The 27,188-nt window shown below is 38.8% G+C and overlaps 1 protein-coding gene across 5 annotated transcripts in view; it reads right to left on the bottom strand.

Moving 5' to 3' along the window:
• LOC121736876 (muscle calcium channel subunit alpha-1-like) overlaps positions 1-13,140 on the bottom strand; it is a 55,222-nt gene extending 42,082 nt beyond the window's left edge. For all 5 annotated transcript variants that reach the window (XM_042128347.1, XM_042128348.1, XM_042128349.1 and 2 more), the window contains exon 1: positions 12,895-13,140. The gene's annotated coding sequence lies outside the window, so the exon portion shown is untranslated. The remainder of the gene's footprint in view (positions 1-12,894) is intronic.
• Positions 13,141-27,188: the final 14,048 nt, after the last annotated feature.

Here is a 27,188-nt window from a genome sequence, read left to right as displayed (position 1 = left end):
AAGAAACCTACAAAAGGTTGATAGGTGACGAGGCCCTCGTGAACCATTTCGGCTCAATCGTCATGGCGAATCAGTTAACAGGCGCCAACAATGTCATTCTCATTGGAGATATTAACCAACTCCCGTTTGTAGAGCGTGAAAACCTCTATAAACTTACTTGAGAATAAACCCCGAATTGTTTCATTTTCTAAAATTAGATACTACATTATATTTCCGAGAATTCGATCTGAGCAAAAACACGATATCTTAAAATTTTCTCGATAGAAAAAAATCACAAAGATGCATCTAGTTTTCACGAATTTTTCATTTATTGCCATAACCGTGCATTGAACTAAGTTAATATTTTAACACATTGTATAAAATTCTATCATTAAGAGATCGACCTAGCGGATTTTTAAAATGTTGTATATTTATCGAGTTATTGAGAAAAAACTAATTTGGCGATGAATCCGCGTCGTTCTTTTTCACCTGGCATATGAAAGACGGACGTGAGTGTGAAGAGAGAAGGACGATGTTTGATTTTTGGGGTAAGTCGCCCTCTTAAATAATATTATAATATTAATTTTGTTTTCTTTTTAGTTTTTGTTGTTATAGTAGCAATAAGTACACAATTTGTGAAAATTTCAGAAGTCTAGCTATAGCGGTTCTTGAGATACAGCCTGGAGACAGACAGACGGACAGACAACGAAGTCTCAGTAATAAGGTCCCTTTGGGTACGGAACACTAAAAATGTATTACATTATTATGCAGCTGCAGGTTTTTAATTCATTTATTATGAAGAGATTTTAATGCTCATGAAGATACTCGCCCCGTTATAATATTAATGACAAAATGTACAGTTCCGGTAAATAAATGGATTACGGCGTAACAGTTCATTTTAGTTTCCATAAGCATACGATAGGAGTGCGATAGCGATATTTTCGTGCATCAATGAAAAAATTAAATAGGTCAATGACCGAGTCCACGTGTTCTATGACCGGTCTATATCTATCTTTCTGTATCTATCTAATTTCTCGAGTATCAACCCCTGCACAGTAAAACCTCTCAAGTGTGAAGGATTCCCGCTGTTAGAGCATTTTATTCCATCCGATACGATGTCGATATCGGCGATGGAGCAAGTAAAATTTATGGGATATGTCGTGTCCGACCCTATATCGGATAGTGTAATATTTTTGTCTCAGCGTAACTAAATTGGTTTCCAGGCACAACCACTTTTACAAGATTAAATTAAAAACAAGAATTAGAACAATTATAGAGACCTTATTATTATTTAATTATTCATATTTTCACCTTCGGTTCGCACTTCTAGAGGGCGCAGGTTCGAACCTGGGTTTAGGCGTGGTACCTATGAGACATTTTCTGATCTCAAGTACATAATACGGATACTCGTACGGTGAAGGAAAACATCGTGAGGAAACCCGCACATAGTTGGTCCCAGACGTATTGACTAGTTCTTTCGTCTGGACTAGGCCGACTATGATGCGAGAATGCCGTATGCCCTTGGGCAACCTACTGGACATTTAAAAATCTTGTCCCAGGCACTACCGTTTGAAGAGTGGTTACTTCGCTCTAAAGAATACTGTATAAATCATCCACAACGGATGAAAAGGCCAATTTGTTATTTGGCACAATAGAAAAAAACATATTTATATTATTCATATAAATATGTTTTTTTCTATTGTGCCAAATAACAAATTCCTTCAAAATCGATCTACTTAAATTAAAAATGTAAACAAAGAAACAAAACACTTCGTCTAATAAGAGATTATATTTATTCACATCTTGATCTTCAGTTCGTACGTCAAAAGATCTAATGATTCATCGTATAATAATCGTAAACGAACAAAGCCAGTCGTAAAGCGCGTCAGATTTATCGTAGCCGCCACTTATAGTTAAACTGTTTCTATTTGCAGTTCCTAGTTGAGGAAGCTAGTAAATAGGTTAGCTGTTGGTTAAAGATATGTGATTGATAGTTCGCTCTAGATGGTTATTCATATTGATGATTATGATTGATATTAAAACTTTACTATTGTACTGTTTGTTATTAAAACTTTACTACTTGCCTAGTATAGACTAGCTAGAGCTTAATATAGTACATAAGTAGCGCGTTAAATAACTCTTTGGTCGCTGACCTTAGTAGTCTTAGGGCGGATTCGACCAAACTGGAGTAAAATTTTACTCGGGTATAACTGTCTCCTAATCTAAGAGTAAGCTGGTTTTGCGTTTTTTCAACTTATAATCCAAGAATGAGGTAATTAAACGGGAGTAAATATTTACACGGGCTATTTTGGTGGAGTAAATATTAAACTGAGAATAGTTGCACAACAGGGTTCAACTGTCACGGTCGGTGTCATTGTGAACTATAATTGACATTTTATTTCATACTCTTTGAGTAACTTGGTAAAATGCAAACGATAATACCCTAGAGTAAATTAAAGGAGTAAAATTATTCTCATGATAGTTATACTCGTGTAACTTTAAGTTTGGTCGAATCGGGCCTAAGGGTTGATTCAGACCGCAACGCGACGCGTAGATGCATTTCTAAATTAGTATGGATTTGACAGATTCGCAAGACGTCTGACGCAATTGAAATCTGTCAATTCAGTACAAATTTAGAAATGCATCTACGCGTCACGTTGCGGTCTGAATTGACCCTAACTGGGAGCTGGAGCGGCAAATTGAGACATTTCTTTTTCTTTTCTTGTGGAACTCTACCTTATCAAACACTAGTTTTTTTTGCTTTCTAAACATGTAAATTACAATCCCACCAAAAATATTTCATGTAAAATGTTGCCGAGACGACCACATAAAATTTACTCTGTGAAAAAGATATGAGATCTCATGATGATCCAAGCTTCTGAATGTACACGGCCTAACTCTACTGACCCTAACTTCAACAAATTCTACTTATCAGTAAATACTAGATGATGCCCGCAACTCCGTTGCGCCAAAACTAGTTGATCGCGCGGAAACCGTACATTTTTGCGGGATAAAAATTATTCTATGTCCTTTCCCGGAACTCAAACTATCTGCATACCAAATTTCAGCAAAATCAGTTCAGCGGTTTGGGCGTATAGAGGTAACAGACAGACAGACACACCTTCGCATTTATAATATTAGTATGAATATTAGTATGGAAGTATGGATGTATGGCTAAATAAATAAATGGCTTGGCTGTTTCGTCACTAACTTCAGATGCCCTTTAGTGCCCTTGCGCTTTGCTTGGCTCGTCTCGGCGGGGGCACTACCGTGCCCTCAGATATTATTGGTATATAGACAGAGAGATCAGATTTAAATAACCATCTGTTTCTTATTTACAACCAGTATATATAAACATAAACGGGTTATATCCTAACGCGTGGTCGGATGTGGCGAGCGCGGCGAGCGAGCTGCCCCCAACGCGGCTTTTAAAGTATTTTTATATCGCAATCATTGTTTTGCAACTTTTCATCATCATCATGAGAGTGAGCCTGTCCACACGGTGCGTTGCGTCAGCGTTGCATCGACGCAGCGTTGCGTCGACGCAACGCTGACGCAACGCGCCGTTTGGCAGGCTCTAAGGACATTATTTGAGAAGAATTTTGTGTTATAGAAATTGTATACGCGTCATGGCTTTTGTTCATTGCCACAACGCGTTGAGATCGAATAGCATGTCAGCCACGACACGAACTTAGCTATTTGGTCTTTCGAGTGATTGTTACAACGCGTCTTGCGTGTTTTCATTATAGCCATAACACGAATTTCACCATGTGGATGTTTGACTCTGACCACAACTCGTTGTGAGCTATTTTTCCGCTCACTGAGCGTAGTAGTAGTGTAGGGTAGTTAATTTTAACGTTACGAATAAATGCGATCAAAACCGAGACAAATATAGTCATAACGACCGACAGGAAAAAGGGGCACATTTCTTTATCGACTCTTTTCCCTTAATGCGATATGCTAGGGTGGGCTAAACAAACAAAAACAATAAAGAAAGTGCGTCGTACCATAATATGAAGACCACGATTATGTAAAAATATAGTCATAAATATTATTATAAAAGAAATGTCTGTTATGAAGAAGCTGCATGTGGCGCGGACATGCTTTGTGTACTGATAATAATGATTTATGGGTGCAATAAGGAAAAGTTATCCAAAAAACTCTAACCAGTATTTGCCAAATTCTGCTAGCAATGAGTGTGACAAAGGTAGGGTTGCCATCACCCAAATTCCCTTCGCCGGTCAGGCACGACAAAGTTCCCGGACATTTGGCCGAAATGTGATTATTTCCCCGGACATTTACGATTTTGCTTTTCCAACAAGAATTTGTAAAAATCTGACTAACTCAAGTCCGTGCAAGAAGCCGTGTGTATGCTTAGCGAGTTTTTATCTTTCGTTTATTGCTGCATGACTTAAAACTTAAATTTCTCTCATCAAAAGTGTTTAGATTTCACACGGACGCTTTTCGAAAAACCGGCCAGACGCACCCCAGACGCCCTTCAAACTATGACAAATCCGGGGAAATCCGGACGGATGGCAACCCTAGACAAAGGGTTAGGATAACTTTACATTTACAAATAATGAGATGTAACAAAACATCTCATCATTTTTTTTGTGTGCTTGACGTGGGAGAACCATGGTTTGGCATGAATGGGCCGGCTCGACCGGAGAAATACCACGGGCTCACAGAAAACCGGCGTGAAACAGCGCTTGCGCTGTTTCACGCCGAGTGAGTGAGTTTACCGGAGTTTACTTCCCTACCCTCCCATATTTCCTTCCCTACCCTCCCCTATTCCCTTCTCTACCCTCCTTTATTACCCTATTCCCTCTTAAAAGGCCGGCAACGCACCTGCAGCTCTTCTGATGCTGCGAGTGTCCATGGGCGACGGAAGTTGCTTTCCATCAGGTGACCCGTTTGCTCGTTTGCCCCCTTATTTCATAAAAAAACGTGATAATACTTTAGTGTGTGTCAGTGTCCCTTATATAGGGTTTACTGTGATAGTCACTGTCAACGCCACGTCGAAAGAGTTAATTATTATGGTATGGGCATAGGCGTACCCAGGATTTTAGCTAGCCGCGTCCTGCTCTAACAACGTCATTTCACGTTTGTAAGAGTAGGACGCAACATTCTCGTACGATTGTTCGAGTCTCAAAACCGTTTCGTGGTACGGGCCCTGTTTTGAGAAGATGGTCGGTCTGGCATTGTGACACAAACAATCATGATAATTGACTTTTATTAATCTGACTGAAAAGATAATTTGTTTCCAACGCATTCGCGCAGAGTAGGTAACACGTTTTTAATTCCCACTTGCCAGGAAAACTTTATTTTCTACTTAGGTCCCCGATTTGCATAGCAATCAACTTCTCTGATAGTACTTCCTTTTACTACACAATTAGTAATACTTAGTAGTCGTAGTAGTTACTAATAGTACTAGTAGTCGTTAGTACCGCCACAACTACTATCTTATCTAACGAGAGTATTATTGATTTTATGATAAGTACTAGTTTGCTTGTGTAACAGTTTTGTGTACAGACATTTAGTTGATTGGCTAGTTTAAGAAACGTCTAGTTTACGTTTATAAGTAAAAAAATACACGTAAATAAATGAAAAAAATAAGATTACAAACCGCGAAGATGATGATTGCGATATATTGATCTCATTATACGTGTGAGAGCCATGCTTCGGCATGAATGGGCCGGCTCGACCGGCGAAATACCACGTTCACAGAAAACCGGAGTGAAACAGCGCTTGCGCTGTGTTTCGCCGAGTGAGTGAGTTTACCGGAGGCCCAATCCCCTACCCTATTCCCTTCCCTGCCCTCCCCTATTCTCTTCCCTTCCCTACCTTCCCCTATTCCCTTCCCTTCCCTACCCTCCACTATTACCCTATTCCCTCTTAAAAGGCCGGCAACGCACTTGCAGCTCTTCTGATGCTTTCCATCAGGTGACCCGTTTGCTCGTTTGCCCCCTTATTTCATAAAAAAAAACCATTGCTGTAATGTTTTCAGGCTAGAGTGCAGCACTAGCATATTATAGACATTAAACCATAAAGTTAATATACCTAGCGGAATAGAGAAACAAAGGCCTGAGCAAGCGAGATGTCACTATCAGTAACACTGCGTGGTAAAAAGAGACGTGTGATACATGACAGCAGCACTCTTTTTTTGACGTCCAGTCGGCACGTGCCGCACGTTGACAATTTAATCTCATAGAAATCATGTTCAATCATGCATAGTGTAAGTGTATACGTAGACATATTTTTACACACAGATTAAACCCACTTCGGTTTCGTTTGACAGCTCGAGATTGTTGCTCTATTCCGCTAGGTATATTAACTTTATGCATTAAACAAAAAGTTTTGTTCCAAGTTTGACAACGTTTCTGTCAATATTCTGATTAGTGCAACCCATAGACTTAATATATACTGTAGCATTATAGGTTTATGGTGCAACCTGTCGGATCCATAAAGTTAATATACCTAGCGGAATAGAGCAACAATATCCAGCTGTTAAACGTAACCAAAATTGGTTTTCATCTGTGTGAAAAATATGTGTACGTATACACTTACACAAGCATGATTGAACATGAAGTCTATGAAATTTAAATGTCAACGTGCGACACGTGCCGACTGGACGTCAAAAAAGAGTGCTGCTGTCATATATCACACGTCTCCTTTTACCACGCAGTGTTACTGATAATGACATCTCTCCTGCTCAGGCCTTTGTTTCTCTATTCCGCTAGGTATATTAACTTTATGGTCGGATCACTGCATGTACTAGAACAGCCATCTACCACAATAGACATAACGACCAGTAGTTCGACTGCAAAGAGACGGACAGGTCTCAATATCTGTCAAATTCGTCGGGTTTCACTAGGATTATGAACGGAATGTGCCTCGCGCTGGCTGATATAATTTATTTTTAAATATTTAAAATAAAGATTTCAAAATTAGATTCTGTCAATTTTAATCGCATGTGCCAAAACATAAACAACAATACGACCAAAGAGGAACACGTCCAGCGAATATGTCATAGTTTTAAATTCGTAGGTGACAAGTTAACAACCCTAGCGACGATTTTCGTCATAATACGTCAAATTTTAAAATTTCAACATCAGTTCTAAGTCGGCATACTCTATCATTCTGTCTACTCTGCATCTACTCCGACCTTTGCGAAATATTCCGGCCTGTTATAGATCCTACTTGCTGTTTTATACGTTGCCAAGAGTAAGTACCAAGTTTTATGGTGAAAAAAAACTGCGTATCAGAGAAATATTTTATTTCAGAGCCTTAAAATAAAGTCACATTAAAAATAATAATTATCTGATCCAGAATCTGATGGCAAAAAGTGAGAAATCAAATTAACTCTAGCAATGCCGGGGTAGTTGGAATAAAACCTTTTGATCCTTTTTTTTCCTTTTAGCGGCCTATTCTGTGTGTGAAACATGCAATAATTATGTAAAAATGTATCCAATGATCAAGGATATTTTTTGAAAATCTGCCGTCAGATTCTGGTAGACCTATAGTAGGTATGTACTTTCATTCAATCCATATTGTTAAATTGAATAAGATGTACACTACAATAGTACACAATATTAAATGCCTCCTACTTAAATAACCGTATGTTAAAAACCCAATTTAACAAAAAAGCCATTTGAAGACATAATAATATATTATTATAGATCTTCCTTTGTGACGGCCACGCTTATAGGAGAGAAGGAGGCGTATTCTCACCGGGGTCACCAATGTACCCACATTGGTGACCCCGACAGAACACGCCTCCTTCATCATCATCACTCCCCGCCCTTCCGCACCACGCTAGCCAGCATCGCCTCATCGGGTACCTCGTCCACTAGCCGCAATGTACCGCGGCCTGGGCGGACTCCGCACCGGCATCGACGGGCATTCTCACTACACCGACCGGTCAGCAAGCAGAGCACATCTCTCCTGGTCAGCACGTAGCATCGGCCCCGCACGGCAGCTATCCGACTCACTGGATCCCGTGCAGCAGCTTCACAGTTCCGACTCACTGGGACTCACTGCTACAGTTCCGACTCACTAGAACTCGCTGGCACTGGCAACTCAAGCATGTCTCTTTTGTAAAATTGGGTGTTTTACGTATTTACGTAGGATATTTTGTCCTACGATTATAAACTAGTAAACAAAACGATTGCCTCGATCAATACGGGTATTATAATGTAATCACTTAGCGAGAAATGTTTTCTCCAGTAGATATAAGACGAGCTAAATATAGTTTGAGTGATGGTCAGATGAGAGGGGTAGATAAAGCCCGGCACACACGTTTGAATGTAAAAGCCCTTCTCCACGTCGGGCGATGTGGTACCGTATAATTGACGCCTCCGTGGTCTAGTGGTTAAGAGCGTGGCTCTCGACTCGGAGGTCGTGAGTTCGATTCCCGCATTGGAAACATGTTATTTCCAAGTTTGGTTAGGACAATGCAGGCTGATCACCTGATTGTCTGACAAGTAAGATGATCCATGCGTCGGATGGGCATGTAAAAAGTCGGTCCTGCGCCTGATCTCTCACCACCGAAATCGGTGTGGATAGCATTATTATTATTACCGTATAATTATTATGATTGCCACGATTTTTCAACAGCTCTCTATGTTATCAATACTAATATCATAAATCTGTCTATTTGTCTATCTGCCCGTCTGTCTGTCTTCACGCCAAAACCGCTGAACCGTTTTTGCTGAAATTCGTCATGGAGATACTTTAAGTCTTAGGAAAGGGCATGGGACAGTTTTTATCCCGGAAAAACGGTTCTCGCGCGATAAATTAATTTCAATGGTGGAACTCCGTTGCGGACGTCATCTATATAGTCATTGATGAATTATTATATCTCAGAAACTGAACATTTTGTGGTACACTTTACGGAAAAACCATCACGCCTATTGATTTGTGCTTTAACAAAGAAATTTTTATTTATATGTGATGACGTGTTAACATCAGTGAGCCAATGTTTTTTATATGTAGATGTGTCATCATCAGTCAGTCAAGGTGTGAAGACGCGAGCCCTCACAAAGCTCGGCTTTTAGCTAGTATCAAGAGCAAGACGTAAGTGTTAGACTAGCTGTCCCGGTAAACGTTGTTTTGCCATATAAAGTACGAGCTTTTGCCCGCGGCTTCGCTCGCGTTAAGAAGTATTATTATATACAAACTTTCATCCCCTATTTGAACCCCTTGGGTTAGAATTTATCAAAATCCATTCTTAGCCGATGCCTGCGTCATAACATCTACCTGCATGCCAAATTTCAGCCCGATCCGTCCAGTGGTTTGGGCTGTGCGTTGATAGATCACTATGTCAATCAGTCAGTCAGTCATCTTTGAGTTTTATATACAGTGTGTAACAAATAATAATAAAAATAATAGAGCTTTATTTAATCCCATACAAGTTAATGAATTTTTAAAGACTACAAAATAAAGGATTTAAATTTAGGCTTATACGGACCCCCTTTGGGTAAAAGCCTCCTCCAAAGAATGCCACTCATGTCCATGGCGGTTGTTAACCATCTTGGTCCCGCTGTCGCGACTATCTCATCTGCCCATCTAGCACACGGACGGCCTCTGGCTCTTTTACCTTGCGGTCCAGTCCACTCTATTACCCTTTTGGTCCACCTGTCATCCGTGTATCTAGCAATGTGGCCGGCCCAAGTAAATTTTTGTCTCAGTGAAAATAGTAGAGCGTCATTAATTTTTGTTCTGTTACGAATATCGCTATTTTTCACTTTGTCTTTTATTTTTATTCCTAAAAGGCTTCTCTCCATATGTCTTTGGGTGGTCTCGATTCCGTTACGTGTTTTAAAGTCAAAGGTCCACGTTTGGCAAGCGCAAGTGAGGCATGGGAGTATTTCTGAATCCATAAGAACTTTCTTCGTAGGTTTTGGCAGTTGTGATTTGAAAATTTCTTTGCGGGACCAGTATTTGTTCCAAGTGATCGCTATCCTCCTGTTCACTTCATTTATATTTCTTTCCTTACTAAACGAGATCTGTTTGCCAAGATATACGTATTTTTGCACATAATCAAGGGAGATGTTATTTACCAAAATAGATAGGCATATTTTGTGCGTTAGTCATAACTTTGGTTTTACTAAAGTTAATTTAAAAAAAAGGACCCGAGCGTCATGAGTTTCCCCATACAAAACTGAAAAGAAATTTGATCTTTCAGCGCTGCTACTTTCACAGTGAACTCTCTACGAGGAACACATACACACCCTAAAGTATTATCACTTATTTTTGTTACACCCTATATATAGAAGAAGATAAGAAAAATATTCTAAGAAGCCGCACCTCAAATTTCAATGACCCGACTCGCTACGGTAAATTAGAGCTTCAATAGTATACAGGGTGTAACAAAACTTTGTGATAATACTTTGGGGTGTGTATGTGTTCCTCGTAGAGAGTTCACTGAGAAAGTAGCAGCGCTGTAAGAGCAACTTTTTTTACTGTTGTAAGGAAAAATTCATGACGTGGGTGCGCCCATACAAAACACAAAAAAGTTTGCTCCATCAGCGTTGCTACTTTTACAGTGAACAATATAAGGGACACATACCCTAAAGTACTATCAGTTATCACTTAGTTTTGACGAAGTATGTTACTGCAACGATGAATGTTTTCACTCTAGACTTGGCAGCACCAGCACAGATAGCTTTTAACAAAAAGTTTTGTTCGACGTTTGAGAACGTTCCTTTTAATCTATCTACTTATACTATTTTTTTATTTATTTTTTTATGAAATAAGAGGACAAACGAGCAAACGGGTCACCTGATGGAAAGCAACTTCCGTCGCCCATGGACACTCGCAACATCAGAAGAGCTGCAGGGGCGTTGCCGGCCTTTTAAGAGGGAATAGGGTAATAGGAGGAGGGTAGGGTAACATCATCGTGAACATTCCCTACCCTATTCCCTTATAGGGTAGGGAATGTTCACGATGATGTTTCACGAAGGTTTTCTGTGAGAACGTGGTATTTCTCCGGTCGAGCCGGCCCAATTGTGCCGAATCATGGCTCTCCCACTATATCTATACTTAATATTATAATTGGGAAGAGTTTGTTTGTTTGTTTGAACGCGCTAATCTCAGAAACTACTGGTCTGATTTGAAAAATTCTTTCAGTGTTAGATAGCCGATTTATTGAGGAAGGCTATAGGCTATATTTTATCACGCTAAGACTAATAGAAGCGGAGAAATAGAGGAAAATGCGGAAACAACGGGGAGAAATTACTTGAAAGGGCTTATTCGAACGTGCTAATCTCAGGAACTACTGTTCCGATTCGAAAAATTCTTTGAATGCTAGATAGCCCATTTATCGAGGAAGGATATATTTATCACGCTAAGACTAATAGGAGCGAAGAAATAGAGGAAAATGTGGAAAAACCGGGGGAAATTATTTGAAAGAGCTTATCTCACGAACTACTGGAGCAATTTTTCTGTTATTTGGCACAGATATGAAGTAGATCACGTGAAGGATCATAGGCTATTTTTTGTAGACTAATTTGTCTGTGAAATATCTAATTCACGCGGGCGAAGCCACGCGGAACGTCTAGTATTCTAATATGATGTGTGTTATAGTATAGTCGGATTGTTTACTGTATGTGCGACCTCTGCTCCGACCTTTTTAATTTTCCCTATCTACATGCAATATGCATCCAAAGATTGTCATGGAAACGAAACGAAAACCCCCCCTGCAAATTAAACCATCGAATATAGGTCGAAAAGATAAAATAAAAAAATATTGCTTATTTACATATTCGACGCCGTAACAGTTTACAAAGCAAACCCAAAATAGACTTTATGTGCACTCAGTAGGATCGAAAATAGAGTGAACTTGACGATTTGATTATAGGTGCTGAATTGTAGAGCCCACCAATCTATAGAGCATTTGTATGCTGTCATAAACTATCTTGAATCTTGATATACTAATTAATATAGTTAACTGACGTTTTAACTGTATTAATAATTATTTCTTAAAAGCTTCTTAAAGTTGATAAACCCTTAAATAACAGAGAAAGCAGCGGCGCAGACCCATGCTACGCCATAATAATTACACCATAAGAAAATATCCATATACAGTGTGTAACAAAAATAAGTGATAATACTTTAGGGTCTGTACGTGTTCCTTGTAGAGAGTTCACTGTGAAAGTAGCAGCTCTGAAAAACGATTTTTTTTCACTTTTGTATGGGCAATGGCCCGAGCGTCACTAGTTTCCCCATACAAAAGCGAAAAAAATGTTTGGTCTTTCAGCGCTGCTACTTTTACAGTGAACTCTCTACAAGGAACACGTACACACACTAAAGTATTATCACTTATTTTTGTTACACCCTGTATATAGATTATGAGTTGATAGTGAATCATTGAAGTTAAGTATAGCCTGTCAAAAAAGTGAAGAAATTAATTAAAAAGTGACAACATCGTAGTGTCACCACTTTTTTTCTTAGATTGATTTGAAAGGGATGACGCTACGATGTTGCCACTTTTTAATTTCTTCACTTTTTTGACAGATTTATTCAATTAATAAAGCTTAATTAGCTTGCAGCTTAAAATTATGACATTTAGAATGTTGTCTCACTACTAACTTGATCCGAATATGCAGCATCTAAATAATATTTGTAATAAATAATAATTCATAACTAATTTATATTTGGTATTATAATATTGTACTTTAGCATGAGAATAATAATATGTTATAGTTGGTACTACTGTAATCTCCCACAATCTACTTATGAAACTAAAAATATTCTACAGATTGGTTTCGCAGATTACCCGGATGTCTTATTCTATACCCGAATACCAGATGTCTAACTCGAGCTATTTTTCTATCATTGTGCTACCATTTTACGCTTAACTAAATATAAACTCCCAATAAAGTTAACGAGCAAATAAATATTATGTAAACTTACCGAGCGTCAAAGTAATCCAAAATTGTAGCACCACAGAAAAACCGCGAAATCTATTCGGCCGTGTCACCGGGGCACACGTACGCGTTTATTTTTAAACATTATCCTTAGGGAGCACTGGCGTAAAAAAAAATAACACTCCACGCGAAAAAAAAAGTTTTCGACCTCCGTCGAGCGCGGAGCGAGTGCTGGCCGAAAATTTTCTGTTTTATTTTTAAAATAACACTGGCCGGGCGCGTCCGTGGAAAGCGAAGCTCGAAATTCGAATTTAGGTTAGAATCCGCGGGTTATGGCGAAACGCACACATGCGCACTACCACGAACACGGAGTAGGCGTACAGAACGGACATTCTTTCCTACGTAAAATAGTTTGGAATGTCCGTTCTGCGGGAAAAACAATACAATCATTGGTGCACCCAGAGGCATTTAAGAATGATCAAACTGCAATTTAATAAAGAGTTTGACAGATAATGTATGGGGCTTCCTCCCAGACATAGATCAAGATAGATACCGCATGTCGCTCCATATTTTATATGAAAACGAGCGTGTCACTTTTTTCCTACCACTGTGACGTACCGATGATAAGAAACGTGTCCATTATCTAGGCCAACGTTTCTATTTGAATTTCTACAGCTCAATACGGCACTTTTAGGCATTTGGGTTTTTTTTTAATTCCGCTTGACGTCCGATTCCGATAGCAGACTAAATATTTACACACATTCACAAACACAATAAATGTAAGTAAATAATAAATGACGTAAGATAGGTATAAATATTTAATAAAACTTTTTTATTGTAAAATACATCGTTTGAAACTACATATTTAAGTAATATTTAGAATGCAATTTATTGACATAAAACTAAAAGCTTTGAAGTTACGAGCACAAAGAATTTTCAATTAAGACGTTAATCTAGTTTTTTATTAAGGTTCAATGTACATCGTCTTTACTGCACTTTCAGCTTCTATATTGCTTTAAAAATATTCTAATTGTAACTTTTAAACTTATTATTTAACGATACAACTTGTGCCTTGTGACTTAGTCGACATCAAAATACACCAAATAATCTGTTCTACGGTTTATACATGACAATTTAGCATTTATCCGGGCGAGCGAAGCGAGCTCTATTATATCCCACAAACTGAGCACTTTTGCGGTGCACTTTACAGAAAATCAATCACGCCTATTGATTTGTGCTTTAACATAGTAATTTGCATTTGTATGTAGATGTGTTATCATTTTAATAATAATTATCATCAGTCAGTAAAACGACGCGAGCCCTTACAAAGCTCGGCTTTTAGCTAGTAATACTATTACGGATAGCAAGCATATTCATGCCTTCATACACCAAAAATCATTGACAGTACACTAACATCGACTGTCGCATCTATGTCCCATATCTAATCTATGACCCGCCCGCCCGAGCACGCGCCCGGCCGGCAGACTCGACGGCGTTTACGTAGTTTGTACAATCCGTTCGCCACTATTTTGCCTCTCACATTACCGCTATGCCGTCGTGATAAGGACTATACTTATAGAAATTCGGTGGCAAATATCTCTAGTTCGGTCGGCTGCAATATCACTGAAAATACACGTTGATGATCCGCACTCACGATACCCCTACTATGGGAAGTCGATTCGAGTTACGTGCGGTTTCTAAGGGTATTTGTCCTGAAACTCCTGAGTTTATCGATTCTTTGCTTGCTTTTGATTGGCTTTCGTCAAAACGATAACCAATCAACAATGGAAGAGTCAAGATAAAGGTGAATATATTTTTGAAGGTCAGGAACTCAGGACTCCGGAGTTAGGACCCTATTACTGTAACCTTACTTTTTTTTATGAAATAAGGGGGCAAACGAGCATACGGGTCACCTGATGTAAAGCAACTTCCGTCGCCCATGGACACTCGCAGCATCAGAAGAGCTGCATGTGCGTTGCCGGCCTTTTAAGAGGGAATAGGGTAATAGGGGAGGTAGGGAAGGGAAGGGAATAGGGGAGAGTTTATTACTTTACCTTACCTACGCTGTCGCTACACTATCCGTACACCCGTATGTCACCGTATGCTGTATCTCAAGAACCACGATAGCTAAATATTTAAAATCTTCAAAAATTAATAATTATGTATTTCTCTTGAACAAACACTTAAAACAAAATAAACAAATATTTAAGGTTCTCATATAAAAAACGTTATTTTTTGCTTATTTTGCTTGATGATAACAATAAGCAGAGGCGGCGCAAGGCGTAGGGGTGAATTGGGCGACCGCCCACGGCCTCGCGGATTGTGATTTTATTATTAGGATTATGTTTTTTTTTGGGAATTTATGCATTTTGAGATTTAAATTTTATTTATAAAACAACGATTGTCTAAAAATAATCCATTTGGGCCTAGGGGACCTCGCAAAATGTATCTCGCCCACATAAAATTTTGGTCTTGCCCCGCCACTGTCAATATGTGTGGTCTACAACTCGCAACAGGCCGTTTTTTTCAATTGCGTTAGTTTCGAGTCTCACACCCGTAGTAGAGGCGTATCTCACTGAGTCAGTTACAGTCGTTGATTGTCGGATAAATCTCGATACAAATATCCACTTGTTCCACCGACCAGACGCACGCTGAGAATGTTAACAACAAAATGCTTTTCATGGTGCACTCACAATTTTCCTTCATTTTTAAGGTTCCGTACCCAAAGGGTAAAAACGGGACCTATTACTAAGACTTCTATACAATACAATACAATACAATACACACATTTATTCGACATCAAATTCACAATACACTGCAGTACACAAGCACACATACAGCAATAAAGACGAAACAAAAAAAAGCATACCACATATAACAGAAAAAAACATACTTAGTTGAAAAGTAAACAAATTCTTAGTTGAATTCTGTGGTGCAAATTCCACAGTTAAAATATTTTTTTTGTGGCACGGCGCGACTGCGTGCTTCGGTATAGACTATAGGGCAGTGCAGCGCGAAAAGTTGTCGAATAGGACTCCACTCAGGTGGTCATGGTATGATGTACTTCGACGTCTGTCCGTCTGTCTGTCTGTGTGCCTCCAGGCTGTAACTCAAGGACCGCTATAGCTAGACTTCTGAAATTTTCGCAGATTGTGTACATCTATAATTGCCGCTATTATATGCCCCCTATTTAGGGGGGGCTCCCATACAACAAACGTGATTTTTTTGCAATTTTTTGCTCGATATCAATAACGGCAGCACATAGGCACTTGAAATATTCACGAAATACTCGACTGTATTTGTGCTTAATCTATACTTACTATAATATTTAATATTATAATTCTGAAGAGTTTGTTTGTTTGTTTGAACGCGCTAATCTCATGAACTACTGGTCCGATGTGAAAAATTCTTTCAGTGTTAGATTGTGACGGACGGACGTATGGTACGGAACCCTTCGTGCGCGAGTCCGACTCGCACTTAGCCATTTATTTTTTGTTAGCATAGGCTAAGAACCTTTACTCTTTAGATAGCCACTGCTGGGCAACGACCTCCCTCATGGTCTTCCACGTAATATTATCTCACTCCAGGGCCACTGTCGGCCAGCCCGGCTGGTGCCTGGTAAGACTCTAGCTCATCGCGCCATCTTTTCCTAGGCCAGCCACGGTTGCGCTTACCATGTTCAGTACCCACTCTGTGGATATCTTTGCCCAGCAGTTGCTGCCGCCTGCCGAGTGCCGGCTAACGTGGTCAGCCGAATCCCATTTTAGCTTTGTCGTATGGACCCCTTCATCTGTGGTTTTTATTTTAAATAAATCCATAGTAATATTATAAAATATAAATGCGAATGTGTGTCTATCTGTCTGTATGTCTGTCTGTTGCGTCGGTTGCGTCTTCATGCCCGAACCACTAAGCCGATTTTGCTTAAATTTAGTATGGAGATGCTTTGAGTCCCGGGAGGATACTGTGGGCGTGGGTTCATATCCCACTTCTGACACCAGTCGAACCCTAGCACGTAACAATACTTTTTATCCCGCAAAATGTTCGGTTCCCGCGAAAAAAATATGGCAACGGGTTTCGGGTTTCATCTAGTGAATTATAAATTACTTAGCTCATTTCTTTAGGTTTATTAAAATTTAAAACTATAAATATCAAATATTTGCCTTTTAAACATAAAACATTAAACATAGGCACCATGCGGTCTTGTGAGTCATAGACTCACAGTTATTGTATTTCAGCTAAACTCTTGTTTTGAGAATATAGTGCTACAACACGTTTCAATCATATTCCAAACATTTTCAACCTTCGAAACAGTGAATAATTATTCTAATGTAGGTGTGTATGTTACCACCTGGCGCTTAAACCACTGAACCGATTAACGGCCGTTCCCAATATTCAATCTATCTTTGGTTGGACATACAACCGATCGCAGCTAACCATAGACTTATATAATTATATACTGTAGTACTTGGTACTACTAATATACATATATGTATATACATACATATATGTACTTGGTACTATTAATATACATATATGTATATTCTGTGGTAGTACTCTAATGTCTAATGTGAGCTATTCCTTATCTCTAGTAGAGCAAAACCCCTGCTATAGATGACAATATCTATACCAGGGGTCACCAATTAGTTTCGCTCGGGGTCCGTTTTAAGAAATAAAATGACCTTCGCGGTCCAGACATTTTTTTTTTAACAAATAGGTATGTAATTACACAAATATAACAAAGGTACTATATTTTGTTTGTATCAATGAGAAGAGTGTCAATTTTTGTTGCTACATGTTCATCAACCGATGAACATCAGTATGTCGAGACCGAAATTTATTTTTAACGAAGTTCATTTTCGAACATAATATTATTATGCTTGGTCCGCACACAATGGGTCGGCGGTCCGCCATTTGGTGACCCCTGTTCTATACTAATATCATATAAAATATGTCAGTATGTCCTTTACCTCTTCATGTTAAACCGCTGTACCGATTTTGATGTTTGGTAAGGAGATACTTTTAGTCCGGAAACATTTTATCCCGGAAATGTACGGATTTCCACGTGATGAATTTCGGTGCAACGGAGATGCGGGCGTTATCTAGTTTATTATAATTTTAATCAGTCCGAGAAAGAACAGGCCGTGTACACCAAGTGTACACTACACGGTGTGTGTTGCGATAAAATGTACGGTTACCAACACTCACTATGGCATGCTATGGCCTATGCTATGGCCTTTTGGATGATGGGATTCTAAACTTCAAATAACACAACTATTTCACTTGTAATCCTGTATAAGTATTCCTTCGCTTAGTCGCTTCCTCTCTTTTGAAAATTTATCAGAGTATAGTTTATGTAGTATTTTGAAAGAAAATCAGAGTCAGCTGACCATAACACGGTGGATTATACGTCAGCTGGCTCCTTGAACATGAAAAAAAATATTATATTTTCAATGATTTCCTCTCAGCTAAAAATTTACCTGGTGATCGTTTATATGCTACTATGAATGAAAATTAATGTCACCTTGCTGTATCTCAGTGGGAAGTTTGAAAGAACCTTGAAAGGTGTATGGCAGCAGCATCTATACCTACTAAAACTTATCAGCTGACGACTTTTCCACTGACTTACAGCTAGCTGATTTTTTTAATTGTTTACTAGAGTATTTTAACAATACTCTGATAATTTTTCAAATGAGAGGAAATGACTGATAAAAAATTTTTTTTCTTCATCTTTGGGAGGATGTCACTGCCCATCCCACCCACGGAATCGTAGCTGACGGTCGCGAGTATTTATAGCATATTAAGTCCCTTATTCAATTAACAATTTTTGGTTGGGAGGGACTTGGTCACGAAAATCTGTCACTGGCTCCAGGTCTATCTAGTGAGGTTCTAATTATGTTATAATAATTAATATGTATTCTGTGCTCTAGCGGCCCTACGCGAGAGGGCCGTGTTGGCTTCGTCGGTTAGGTGACTGCCGTTTAGCAGGACATTGCAAATATCCTTCACCTTACTTAAACATTTCCATATGGTTTTCGATAGTGCGATCTAAGCCAGTGACAGTGTCGTCTAGTTCATTATGTGAACAAAATTTTTAACAAGCTACAACTTTATAAACTGACAACATCAAAGACACCAGTAATTTTGGTGAAAGAGATCCGTGAAAAGTGGTAAGGTTTTTAGTAAGTATTACTTTTTATTTTTTTGGCCCATTGACTATTTTACTGGTATTTTTTTTCCAAAATTATTTCTATAAAAATCGAAGAAGCTATCGAGATTTCAATTTTAGAAAATTTGGATTTTCATTCTTATTAAAATTTAAAATATATGTGAGACAGAACAACGTGCGTCGGGACAGCTATCATTCCTTTGAATACAAAATAAACCAAGTGAAAACTCCCATACATCTTTGACTTTTGAGTCATGAAATTCGTGGATGAAGCCGAGAAAAATTACACCATTCTATCTAATGTGACTCTTACACAGACGTCTTAAGGATCATTTCCAGAAACTAAAAGGTGAATTAACTCCGAATGTACCTATCTCATTGCTAACACTTGAAAGAGCATCGACCGCAGACAACTTGTTAGGGGGCGGCCATAAGTTACGCGAGATGTTTTAACGATTTTTTTAACCACCGTGACTTGTAAGATTCGCATCCACTTCAGCCGCCTTCATCTTATCTCACGTAAGATTTAGCAAAAAAGTATATTTTTTCAGAAATGCTAACACCTTACGAACACTCAAATTTTATATAGAAAACAGTTCAAGATACTGCGTTTCACGTTCAGCTTACTGTAAGGCATCATTGAAAATGTTTTAATAATATATGATTAAACTTAACTAATTCAAAAAGAAATTTGTTCGAAAATATTATGCAATTTTTTTAGAAAAATTATGCAGTTTTCACAATAACGGTTAAGAACTTTCTACGGTGAACGGTCTACCCCATGTGATTTAGCTGGACCCCGGCCCTTAATACCTCGCGTAACTTATGGACGGTTCCTCATGTTTGATGTTATTACAGTATTCATACATTCTAATACATGCCCAGTGCCCACATAATATCATGACTTGCAGGATTTTAGGAGTCACTTTCTTTTGACCTTGAACCCCCATTATAGCTATATTTTTTACAAATAAAACCTTTAAGCGTCTCCCAGACAGACTCGGCCTGCGGTGGCGGTGGCGGTCAGTTGGATGACTTGAGAGTAACAGACACACGCGGCCACGCGGCCAAGTCATCCAACTGACCGCCACCGCCACCGCAGGCCGTATCTGTCTGGGAGACGCTTTACTCGTATTCGTGGCTCTACCCACATATTATTATAAATGCGAAAGTGTGTCTGTCTGTCTGTTACCTCTTCACATCACGCCTTAGCTGCTGACGGCTGAACCGATTTCGCTGAAATTTTGTATGAAGATGCTTTGAGTCTGAGTGCCTTCTACACTTAAAATAATCGCTTCCAAGGGCATGTATTCACTTTTATTAGTGCAGGCATAGAGTAAAGGACGTGTACTCTATTCAGTCGCTGTTACTTTCTCCTAATTACTAATCACATTCATTAATCACCTGCACTTATCACTAATCGAAGTGAAAACAGGCCTCATTCTCCTGATTACTAATCACCTGCAATAATCACCTGCACTTATCACTAATTAAAGTGAATTCAGGCCATAATGATCCAATCATGGCCCATGGGAGTGGACTTTTTAACATATTGTACTATCAGAGAAGTTGATTCATAGGCAGATGGCGGTCCTACGTAGTTTGGTCGCGTTATGTCAAACCCAGCCGACAGATCACAACTAATACGGCCTTTACACTCGCGCTTCGTCCCTCGCCTCGTGGCTCGCCTCGTCCCTCGTGCGAGGCTCGTGTTGATCGATGGTTTTACACTCGATTTACACTCGCGCGCGAGCCACGAGACGCGCCGCGAGCCCTGAGTGTAAGCTCGAGCTCGCGGCTCGTCTCGCGGCGCAGCTCTCGGCTCGCAGGGCTCGCGTCGGGAGCGATTTCCAAAGGAGCTCGAGGGGGACGCGAGCTTTGTGATTACACTCGCGCTTCGACGCGAGCTGCGAGACGCGCCGCGAGCCGAGCCACGAGACGCGAGTATAAATCTCGTATAAATAAGTTGCCTGTTTACACTCGCGTGCCGAGTTCAGTCGTCTTTGAGCTAGCAACAATGGAGGACGTCGAAGTTTTAGCAGCAACATGTTTGTGCGTACTGGGCTTGTACTGCTACGTCACTAATTTAAATAAAAGGAAGCTAACTTTTTGGCTGTTCTTGTGGCATTTATGTTTAGGGTCCCAAATTATTCGTTCTTTTTGAAATAGTTCCATGAACTTAAATGTTTCGTCTTGCGACCAATCTATTATTTGACGACCTCTGTGGCTCAGTGGGTAGGCTGTCGCCTGTCGATAGCTCAAGCCGGGGGTCGCGGGTTCGAATCCCGCCGACGGAACAAAAAGTTTTCAAAGTTCCTGGGCCATGGTTGTGTATTAAATATGCGTATCATATAATAAATATCTTAAATATATATATAGTATAAAAGTATTAAATATATTTCCGTTGTCTAGTACCCGTAACACAAGCACGGGGCCAGACTGACGTGGTGTGAAGCGTCCATAGATATTATTATTACTATAATACGATGCATTTTTGTTTTTGCGTATTTAAAACTAAACATAACCTGCGCGGCACGATGTAGAAGCCAGAATAAAGCGGGAGGGCGAATGTAAACACCCACTCGCGTGCGAGGCGAGGTCCTTTGACTCGTGCCCCAAAAACCGCTCCGGACGCGAGCGCCGCGAGGGACGAGACGAGGGACGAGGCGAGCCACGAGCGTCTGTTCACACTCGCACCTCGCCCCTCGCCTCACGACTCGTACGCGAATATAAATGGGCTATAACAATTGAATTAACATAATCGAACCAAATGACGTCGGTAGGTCCGCCTGGGAATCAATTTCCTCACTCAATGATACAATGCCAAAATACAAAAGCGCCACCTATGATCAGATGTTGATTCTACAATAAGCCGACACGTTATGAAACACCCTCATTGTTATGAAACCACGAGTAGTTCCGTGGAGTGACGGTAGATGGCGCTAATACTTTTAAAAGTTATGCGAGCGAGCTGAAATCACGCACTTTCTATAAAAAAAAATATAGAGACCACTATCACATTATAGCAATATTAGTCCCTATGTCATATTGCTATATTGTGCCACTGTCGCTGAAATGAGTGATAGACTTGTGTCTATTACTAGAGACAGACACATTTTATATTGATGACGTTACAAAATTAGAAATCGTACATTTTGCCGCCTTAAAAATGCAGCTGCGTTTATAACCAGAGCGTCAAATGCAAACATACTGCTTTAATCAGTAACAAAAATACGAGCAATATTTTATACTTACTTGAAAAAAAAAATGTAATGTTTTTAAAAATCTTGTTTTTATTTATTTTCACAACATTAATACTCTTGAACAAAATCGGAGTCTATAAATTTACTAAAACACTGCAAACATTCTTCATGTTTCTGAGTTACACTTTCAATCAATGAGTTTCTAAAATAGTAACATAGAATATTATTGCTTTCACTATGGATTCTTACTCGAGTAATATCATTTAAAGTCCTTTCGGTTTCCTCTTGAGAGTACTTGTTTTATTTTGCTCAAAATGGGGGCATAATAATTTTAACTTTTTTACCCCTTTCATCTAAAACTTGCTTACTTGAAAACATCTTTCATTCAAAACTCTATCTCCAGCTTCTAAAAGATCAGTTAAACCAGATGTAGTATCTGGTTTATCGTCATTTGTGAGTCACTGTTTCTTCCACCTGATAGGTACTTTGGATTTAAATGATTCTATGAAACTATCACTGCAAGTTTTGTCCAGAGAAAGAGAGACCATGGTGATCCATCATTCATCAATTACACTAAAATAACAGTTAGGTACTCAATTAATAGCTTTGTAAAATGCAACTCAAATAAAATTGACTTGACTGATAATGCAATTTTAGGTTATATCGAATCACATACTTTTTCATTTTTACAGCAGCTATCCATTTACGAGGGGAGGTCCAAAAGTTCGCGGAATGAAAGGGTTGTTAATAAAATATAACAATAAATTTATTTTTCCTTTTCAATATAATCACCCTTAAGTGTAATACATTTATTTGATCTATGGATTAATTTTTATAAACCATCGAAAACATATTTTTTGTCTTTGGCCTCAAAATGCGCCGAAATTGCCTCCTTCACTTCGTTATCGTCGGAAAATTTCCTTCCCCTTAGCTCTTTTTTTAAATTTGGAAACAAATAAAAATCGCTAGGGGCCAGGTCTGGACTGTAGGGTGGGTGAACAAGTGGTTCGAATCCATGCGTGTGAAGAGCAGCCATGGCAACTCGGCTCTTGTGAACCGGCGCGTTGTCTTGCAAAAGCAACACACCCTTGGCCAATTTTCCACGACGTTTTTCTTTAATTGCCTCCTTTAACTTTTCCAATATTAATGCGTAATATTCTCCGGTTATAGTGGTACCTTTTTCTTTATAATCAATCAGTAATATTCCCTCACAATCCCAAAAAACAGTGGCCATCAACTTTCCAGCCGATTCTGACACTTTGAATTTCTTGGGAGGTGGTGTACCCTTTTTGTGCCATTGCATGGACTCCTGTTTTGATTCAGGTTCAAAGTGATGAACCCATGTTTCATCTCCAGTAACAATCCGCTCCAAAATCTGCACAGGGTTGTCTCCACACACCTCCAAAAAGTGCTTAGACGCGTCGATGCACTGCTGTTTTTGAAGCGGCGTGAGCATTCTCGGCACCCATCTTGCACTGACTTTAGTCATGCCCAAGTGGTCGTGCAGGATCCGCAAAATGGTTGTATCTGATACTCCAACAAATGCAGATAATTGTTTTTTCTTTAAACGTGTGTCTTCCAGTACAAGTTTTTCAACTTTTTCGACGATGCCTGATGTGGTGGCCTCAACTGGCCGCCCAGAGCGATGGTCGTCTTCAATTGAACCTCGACCATGTTTGAAAAGTCCATGCCACTTATAATCCATTGTTTTACCAGGGCACTTATCTCCATAAACGGCTTCCATTTCATTTAAAATGTTTTTTTTATTTTTTATTATAAAATTGGGGCCGTCTATAGACTGTTTGTCCATATCCTTTTTTTGTTATTTTATTATTTAGATTTTTCGCACCAAGGATAATTGAAATAATATTATGAATTTTAATTAATTGTGGTCCATCACGCCATGGACACTTTTTTTTTTTAATATATATATGTGTATATGTATATTTAATAGAATAGAGTGTAATATGTTATACATATAATAAATAAATACATACATTTATTGTTTTATAAATTACTAATAATATTTAATGTTTTGAACGGTGTGGTCCCAGTCAGTGTGGCGGCCAGTAGATCCGACCGATCCGATTTTCTTAGATTTTATGCTGCTCCACCCTTTGCCTTTAGATGTTGTGACATTGGCTTGGTGGAGAGGGGTCACTCAATTTAAAATGGTTTGAACGTTTTTTCCTTGCTTGGTAAGGAATTTTATCACAGCGCGATGTTCAATTTTCTCCATAGTTGCAGTTTGCTTCCGGATTGACTTGTTTAGCAGGCGAGTACTCGTAAACGAATGGCGCTATAGGGTTGAGATTTTATATATATATATACTAATTATGAGTGCTCAATTAGTATGACACTAAGCGAGTTACCCTATCCCCACTCCATCCCCTCCATTCCGCGAACTTTTGGACCTCCCCTCGTATATCTGATCTAATTTCCTAGAGGATTTAGGAAAAACATTAAATTTTTATACTGACTACCTATTTCTGCTGTTATTTTTGCAGTCTACGATACAAAAACAATTAAGACCAATTTCTAAAAATTTCGAAACAATATTGACAAGTTTGTTTGACTATTAGCTGAGCCTCTTTTTTTTGCATATTTTTGCCACGGCAAGCGTGGCAATCGCTTTCTTTACCCCCTCCACCCACTTCGCACGCTCCGAATAACATCGTTTTATCCATAATACACTTGAAGACATGCTGTCATATTTATAAACTTTTATTAAAAAAATAATCAAGAATGAATGAATTTGTGAAATGAAAATAGCTAGATCACAATAGATATAACTACCAGTAGTTCGACTGCAAAGAAACGGACAGGTTTCAATATCTGTCAAATTCGTCAGGTTTCACTAGGATTATGAACGGAATGTGCCTCATGCTGGCTGATATAATTTATTTTTAAATATTTAAAATAAAGATTTCAAAATTGGATTCTGACAATTTTAATCGCATGTGCCAAAACACAAACAACAATACGACCAAAGAGGAACACGTCCAGCGAATAAGTCATAGTTTTAAATTCGTAAGTAACAATTTAACAACCCTACCGACACCTGTCTACTCTGGCTAGATGGCTAGGCATTTATAGGTTCATATTACATACAGATTCTAGTGTCATCCGTATGTCTGACTTTTTATATTTTCTGGAAGTTTTTTCTTTCACAAATTCCCGTAAACATTAGCTGAAGTTGCGACATTTTGAGCTGGCATAACTCGGTTACTTAAAATCGAATCCACTGCAGTTGTAAATTTCCCTCCTTGTTGGTGCATTGCGCCAAACTAGAACGTATTTAGGTTACCATACTTCCTAAAGACCTCATTATAACGAATTATGATTATGAAAATATTATGAAATAATTTGAATAGGTAAATAAAGGTGCCTGGTAGACCGAGTTTTACTTGAAGTTCAAAAATTACGATTAGAAAAATAGATGGCAGACTTCCGTCTTATCAGGCACCTTGGGCGCTGCGAATAGTCCACAGAGGAAATTCGTGGCACCAACCCCAACCACATCGTACAATTTATGAGCATTGGGTTAGGGACGGTACTTACTCTAATACGAAGGTACTGCTATAGATCCTCAAGGGTTGCAGTGACGTCAAGTCTAAAGCTCTTTTAGCAGGAGTAAAGTGCCGTCGAGTAAAATCTGTATTTAAGTTGGTTAAAAACCCTTAAATTGTAAGACAATGTAGTTACATAATCAGTTGGTAGGCGGCGCTGGCGGGCGTTGACCCCGCAGCCTTGAGTCAGCCCGCTCATGCTGAAACTGACGATACAACACGACCAGGGCTGACACATATATCTTAATGCGAAAATTCTTGGTCAGCATTTTTGTTGCAAACCCTAGGACAGAATAGATATTTGTGTTTTAGGTAGAGACGAAGCCCGGCAAAGTTGCGGTGGATTTCATCGTTTTCGCAAGTTAACATTGGGATTATAGTAGGTTCCATATAACAATATTTCCAATCTGCTGGTAATTTTTAAGTGGCCAAAAAGTCTTGTTAATATTCAGTTGTAAAAATTGTTTTTTTTTTCATTCGTTAGCCTTACTTCGACTATTACTTTAGCAAGAGAAATTATTAAAGTATGTTATCTTTTTTATTCCAGTTTTGCTTAAAGTGGAAAGAGACAACCCTATAAATTGGCTAATACTCCTCCACAGATAAGAGTGAGGCGTTAGGCGTTATATTATATGGCGTATATTACACTACACAGCCTCTCCAAGTTATTAACTGGAACACATTTTTTATCCCATACGCACCACACCTTATAATTGGTACTTATTTATACTTACGCAGTGTATAATAAGTGAAGGTCCGCTGTCTCTGTGAGTCATGTGAGTTTCTAATGTGCCAGACTAAGGCAAGCATACCTTGTATAGTTATTCGCTGTGACCTGTACACATATTTTTATAAGAATATAAAAATATGTGTATATTATAAGTAGGTAAGAGGGTTAGTAAATGTTCGGTTTTTGGCAACCCTAAAATACCTATTGATAAAGTTTTCATATAAAAAGTTTGAAGAGTTAACTACAAAGCTCTTACATTTTTTGTGCAAAGCCTTTGAGCCGACGTAAGTAGTTTAGTAGAACTCGCTTTTTACTGACTTTGATGTAGGAATTACTATCTTTAAAGTTAAGAGCGTTCCTGACTCCAAAAATCAAACATCGTGAAAAAGGACGGCGCGGAATCATCGCCAAGTTAGTTTTACTTGAATAAAAGACGGACTATAATGATTATGAAAAAAGTGTTTTGAGTAAATTTAGATTTATCAATGCCTTTTTAGATATTAAAAAATATTAAAGAAAAGACAGCAAACTTCGAAGATCCAAGCAAAAATGTGTCTAAAACAAGGTTTTTTGTAAAAAAGAAACTATCGAGCATTTTTTCGGTGTCGTGTTTTCGTCTTGAGCATTCTTCATGAACTGAAGTTACTTGCGTCAAAAAATCAGTTTTCTAGA

Source organism: Aricia agestis, chromosome 19 (assembly GCF_905147365.1).
Source record: "Aricia agestis chromosome 19, ilAriAges1.1, whole genome shotgun sequence".
NCBI lineage: Eukaryota > Metazoa > Arthropoda > Insecta > Lepidoptera > Lycaenidae > Aricia > Aricia agestis.
This window is presented reverse-complemented; position numbering and strand designations above follow the sequence as displayed.